Source organism: Amblyomma maculatum, chromosome 10, assembly GCF_055883805.1.
Source record: "Amblyomma maculatum isolate TAMU_Amacu chromosome 10, ASM5588380v1, whole genome shotgun sequence".
Taxonomy (NCBI): Eukaryota; Metazoa; Arthropoda; class Arachnida; order Ixodida; family Ixodidae; genus Amblyomma; species Amblyomma maculatum.
This window is the reverse complement of record NC_139353.1, coordinates 143,979,940-143,985,939: the sequence shown is the minus strand read 5'-3', so window position 1 is coordinate 143,985,939 and position 6,000 is coordinate 143,979,940. Positions and strand designations below refer to the sequence as shown.

Genomic DNA, 6,000 nt, shown 5'->3' with positions numbered 1-6,000 from the left:
GGGTGGTCATTACATGTCGTCGTTTCACATATTGGTCATTTCGTAGTCATTAACAGTAATGATGAGTCATGCCTAGCTATTATAGTCATTACCACACATCGCTAAGCACTTTTACTCATTTCTAATAAATTGCGGTCATTACATGTCGTAGTTTGATATACTGGTCATTACAAATCATTTTAGTCATTATTAACCATTATCAGTCATTATCATTAGTCATTACCTCTATCAATGTCTATAACTTTTATTGATTACCTATCACCATCAATCATTTTAATTATTAATCTCCCTCCTTGCACGTCCGCGGCGCTTTTGCGACTGACACACCAGTGCACAGATGCGACCCACAGATTAAAGGCACAGCTTTTGCGCACAGATTTTCGCTCCATGAGCCTAGAACAGCTTTCGCCTTAAAAAAAACAAACGCATCCAGTATCAACGTTAACGTGCTTGCACACGCGCACACAAAAAAGTTTGCGTTTACCACGCAGACCCGAGGCGAACGCGCCCAGAAAGGAAGCAAACCGCGCGCTCAGAGCCGGCGACCCCGGCGGCGGCGTGTCCCCGAACAGTGGCGCCCTCAGCAGAAATAGCGGGCGCAACTGTAAACTCCCCAAGGACGCGCTTGCCCATTGACGGCGGCGCGACGCAGCAGGCCGCACCCAGTGCGCTTCCATCGAGTGGCCGTGCCAGTGTACAAAAATGTCAGGTATGCCAATCATTCTTAGTTTAAATATTAATTTGTCGTGCGGTACCTTATCAAACGCTTTGGTGAAATCTAAAAATATTACATCTATTTGTCCATTATTGTCGAGGGATAACGCAAAATTATGAATTACGGATACCAGTTGTGTTAGAGTCGAATAACCTTTTCTGAAACCATGCTGAAACTCTGTAAGCACATTGTTTTCAGCCAAGAATTCATTAATGCAATTTGCCACAATGTGCTCCAAGAGCTTGCAACATTGATATGTTAAAGAGATGGGGCGATAATTTTTGAGTTTTTTTCGATCTCCGTTTTTGAATACCGGAACAACTAGGGCCACCCTCCAGTCAGCCGGGAGGTCCCCCGACGAAAGTGAAACAGAAAAATTTCGCGACATGTTCAGGATACCGCTTTAGGAAGATATTCGGTATTTCGTCAGGGCCACATGTAGTTTTCGTTTTGAGATTTACCAGCATATTGACAATACCACCATAAGAAACAAAACTGGCATCAAATTCACGTTTCTTGGAAAACCCGGTAATAACATTCGATACTGAAAAGACACTTTGAAAATATTCATTAAAGTGCTGCGCTATGTCTATGTCATTAGTTATCAGTGTGTCATCCGCTGTTAATTGCGGAATTGATTTCTTTTTCTCCTTCATAAGCTTCCAGAATTTATCAGGATCATTTTTAATGAAGTTGGGAAGTGAAGTATTATAGTAATAATGTTTAGCTGCGTTCACCTTCTGTTCAAGCACATCCTGAGCTTCTTTTATTTTTTTCGGACTGATATGCTTTTTCTTTAAACTTTTTAACTTTCGTTTAGCATGAATCACGTCGCGTGTCATCCAGGCTGTACGCTTGTGAACTTTTTCTCTTAGTAGGTATGAATTTTTCTACGCAGTGAAGACACATACTTTTGAAAGTATTCCAAAGGGAACAGACACTGGCGCTGTTAAAATCGGCAAGACAATTTTCCATGTAATTTATGATAGAAACGTCATCAGTATGAGAATAATCTTTGTAAGAAAGCACTGAAGAATAGTTTTCCGCTATTTGCATAAGTGGAAGGGTAACGCTCACCATGCAGTGATCAGACAGTCCTTGTTCTATAGAAACAAAATATTCTGGGAAATTCCGGCTAACAAAAACCAAATCCAGAATTCAGCTGCATGTTCCCTGCATACGTGTTGGTTCATGTACCACCTGCGTTAGGTTGTAACGCAGCATAATGTTGAAAGTAAGGCTAATGTTTTTGTTCTGCACATTCCCCGTATTAAGGCGCTCCCAATCAGTATTTGGCAAATTAAAGTCTCCCATTAATACATTATTGTTCGCATGTCTGACCATTCCTTCTTCCAATTTCTGCAAATATTCAACAGGGGCATCCGGTGGCCTGTAGATAGCATAAACAATAAAGTTGTGTCCCTAACACTTTATCTTGACACGCAAACATTCAAGGTCAGGGATATCTTCTAGCTGATAGGCAGATATGCTATTTTTGATAAGGATGGCTACACTGCCACCTCTGGTGCCTCTATCTTTTCGGAAAACAATATAGCCGTGAAGGAAGAACATCGTCACCTGTTTCTTCATTTAGCCAAGTCTCCGTTAATACTGTGATATGAGGATCATGCTTCAGTAATAACATTTCGAATTCATCAGTTTTATTTCTTACACTGCGGGCATCGACATTTATAAGCCTGAGCTGCTTCAGAGGTCCTTCAGTGTCCCGTCAATCCTGTATGTTTGAGGAATCGCTAGACATGTCCGTTCCGGGAGATGTTGTTAGGGGCATTTGTATACGTTTTTTTTTTAACTTTCATCTCAATACAAAGTGTTTTTACCAACTTTAAGCTTATGGATTAGTGAAGCTTTTAAGATCTCTTTCCCGTTTACAACTCTCCTAGAGAAGTTTTCGTTTTTTAATGTGGATGGAGAATAATCATTCTGGACATAAATATTAGACCCTTTTAGTTTCTGGCAGTTTGCAAAAATCGCCTTCTTTTCGTTGTAATCTTGAAGGTGGATAATTATTGGTCGATTTTCGTTGTTTTTTCCTAGTCTGTATTTGGCCAAGTGACTCACACTTCACGGCCAGCTTGTCCTGAAATACCTCATTGACTACTTTTTATTTTATCGTAGATTCTGTTTCATCATCCGACTCCTTAATTCCATATATAATCAGATTGGAACGCCTGCTATAGTCCTCCAAATTGGTTAGCTTCTTTGTCTGAAAGACATCACTTGTTCTAAAGATTTCAGTTGAAACGACGTCGTTTCAACTTGGCCAGCTTGGAACTCGGTTGTAGAAGACTGATGTAATTTAGCGTGTATTTCCTTTACTGTACTTTGCAGGGTGGCAAGTACATTGTTAAGGCTGCATAGCTGTGTTTATTTTTCATTTACTTCATAAAGAACAGTTTTTTGGCCCTCAAATATTTGTTCGTACAATTCCTTTTGCGTTGGTCCTGGATCTGTTTCTACATCTCCGCATAGAACTAATTTACATACCAGAAAACACTCGTAAGCAAGACTGGCACACTGCTGTGGGCACGGCAGGACCACAATGCAACGGTTGTCACTACGAACGCTGCTAAATGTCACAGAAGGACCAACCTGCACAACGAAGAACAGTTGCCTGGTCAGCATCGTTGCAGCGCCCACTGAAGCTGAAGCAACAGAAGGTCTCTTTTATAGGTATGGATCCATGACGTCACGCGGCGCTGGCCAAAAGGTGTCGCCGGAGGATCAGGGCCACGAGGAGCTGATACTGCAAAGTATTCGATGGTTCGCACGAGTTCGCTCTTGTCGAGGCTGATATGGTGATCTGCGCAGTTGAAGTTCGAAGCCGTTGATACTGCGGCGGTTCCCAGCAAAGCCTGAACAACGAAAAACAGTTGCCTGGTCAGCATCGTTGCAGCACCCACTGAAGCTGAAGCAACAGAAGGTCTCTTTTATAGGTATGGATCCATGACGTCACGCGGCGCTGGCCAAAAGGTGTCGCCGGAGGATCAGGGCCACGAGGAGCTGATACTGCAAAGTATTCGATGGTTCGCACGAGTTCGCTCTTGTCGATGCTGATATGGTGATCTGCGCAGTTGAAGTTCGAAGCCGTTGATACTGCGGCGGTTCCCAGCAAAGCCTGAACAACGAAAAACATTGCCTGGTCAGCATCGTTGCAGCGCCCACTGAAGCTGAAGCAACAGAAGGTCTCTTTTATAGGTATGGATCCATGACGTCACGCGGCGCTGGCCAAAAGGTGTCGCCGGAGGATCAGGGCCACGAGGAGCTGATACTGCAAAGTATTCGATGGTTCGCACGAGTTCGCTCTTGTCGATGCTGATATGGTGATCTGCGCAGTTGAAGTTCGAAGCCGTTGTTACTGCGGCGGTTCCCAGCAAAGCCTGAACAACGAAAAACAGTTGCCTGGTCAGCATCGTTGCAGCGCCCACTGAAGCTGAAGCAACAGAAGGTCTCTTTTATAGGTATGGATCCATGACGTCACGCGGCGCTGGCCAAAAGGTGTCGCCGGAGGATCAGGGCCACGAGGAGCTGATACTGCAAAGTATTCGATGGTTCGCACGAGTTCGCTCTTGTCGATGCTGATATGGTGATCTGCGCAGTTGAAGTTCGAAGCCGTTGATACTGCGGCGGTTCCCAGCAAAGCCTGAACAACGAAAAACATTGCCTGGTCAGCATCGTTGCAGCGCCCACTGAAGCTGAAGCAACAGAAGGTCTGTTTTATAGGTATGGATCCATGACGTCACGCGGCGCTGGCCAAAAGGTGTCGCCGGAGGATCAGGGCCACGAGGAGCTGATACTGCAAAGTATTCGATGGTTCGCACGAGTTCGCTCTTGTCGATGCTGATATGGTGATCTGCGCAGTTGAAGTTCGAAGCCGTTGATACTGCGGCGGTTCCCAGCAAAGCCTGAACAACGAAAAACATTGCCTGGTCAGCATCGTTGCAGCGCCCACTGAAGCTGAAGCAACAGAAGGTCTCTTTTATAGGTATGGATCCATGACGTCACGCGGCGCTGGCCAAAAGGTGTCGCCGGAGGATCAGGGCCACGAGGAGCTGATACTGCAAAGTATTCGATGGTTCGCACGAGTTCGCTCTTGTCGATGCTGATATGGTGATCTGCGCAGTTGAAGTTCGAAGCCGTTGATACTGCGGCGGTTCCCAGCAAAGCCTGAACAGCGAAAAACATTGCCTGGTCAGCATCGTTGCAGCGCCCACTGAAGCTGAAGCAACAGAAGGTCTCTTTTATAGGTATGGATCCATGACGTCACGCGGCGCTGGCCAAAAGGTGTCGCCGGAGGATCAGGGCCACGAGGAGCTGATACTGCAAAGTATTCGATGGTTCGCACGAGTTCGCTCTTGTCGATGCTGATATGGTGATCTGCGCAGTTGAAGTTCGAAGCCGTTGATACTGCGGCGGTTCCCAGCAAAGCCTGAACAACGAAAAACACTTGCCTGGTCAGCATCGTTGCAGCGCCCACTGAAGCTGAAGCAACAGAAGGTCTCTTTTATAGGTATGGATCCATGACGTCACGCGGCGCTGGCCAAAAGGTGTCGCCGGAGGATCAGGGCCACGAGGAGCTGATACTGCAAAGTATTCGATGGCTCGCACGAGTTCGCTCTTGTCGATGCTGATATGGTGATCTGCGCAGTTGAAGTTCGAAGCCGTTGATACTGCGGCGGTTCCCAGCAAAGCCTGAACAACGAAAAACATTGCCTGGTCAGCATCGTTGCAGCGCCCACTGAAGCTGAAGCAACAGAAGGTCTCTTTTATAGGTATGGATCCATGACGTCACGCGGCGCTGGCCAAAAGGTGTCGCCGGAGGATCAGGGCCACGAGGAGCTGATACTGCAAAGTTTTCGATGGCTCGCACGAGTTCGCTCTTGTCGATGCTGATATGGTGATCTGCGCAGTTGAAGTTCGAAGCCGTTGATACTGCGGCGGTTCCCAGCAAAGCCTGAACAACGAAAAACATTGCCTGGTCAGCATCGTTGCAGCGCCCACTGAAGCTGAAGCAACAGAAGGTCTCTTTTATAGGTATGGATCCATGACGTCACGCGGCGCTGGCCAAAAGGTGTCGCCGGAGGATCAGGGCCACGAGGAGCTGATACTGCAAAGTATTCGATGGTTCGCACGAGTTCGCTCTTGTCGATGCTGATATGGTGATCTGCGCAGTTGAAGTTCGAAGCCGTTGATACTGCGGCGGTTCCCAGCAAAGCCTGCACAACGAAGAACAGTTGCCTGGTCAGCATTGTTGCAGCGCCGGG

At 46.5% G+C, this 6,000-nt stretch overlaps 1 protein-coding gene across 2 annotated transcripts in view; it reads left to right on the top strand.

The window, feature by feature from the left end:
* The first annotated feature begins 643 nt into the window (after positions 1-643).
* LOC146177612 (uncharacterized) overlaps positions 644-6,000 on the top strand; it is a 28,555-nt gene continuing 23,198 nt past the window's right edge. For both annotated transcript variants that reach the window (XR_014701332.1, XM_084581166.1), the window contains exon 1: positions 644-709. The gene's annotated coding sequence lies outside the window, so the exon portion shown is untranslated. The remainder of the gene's footprint in view (positions 710-6,000) is intronic.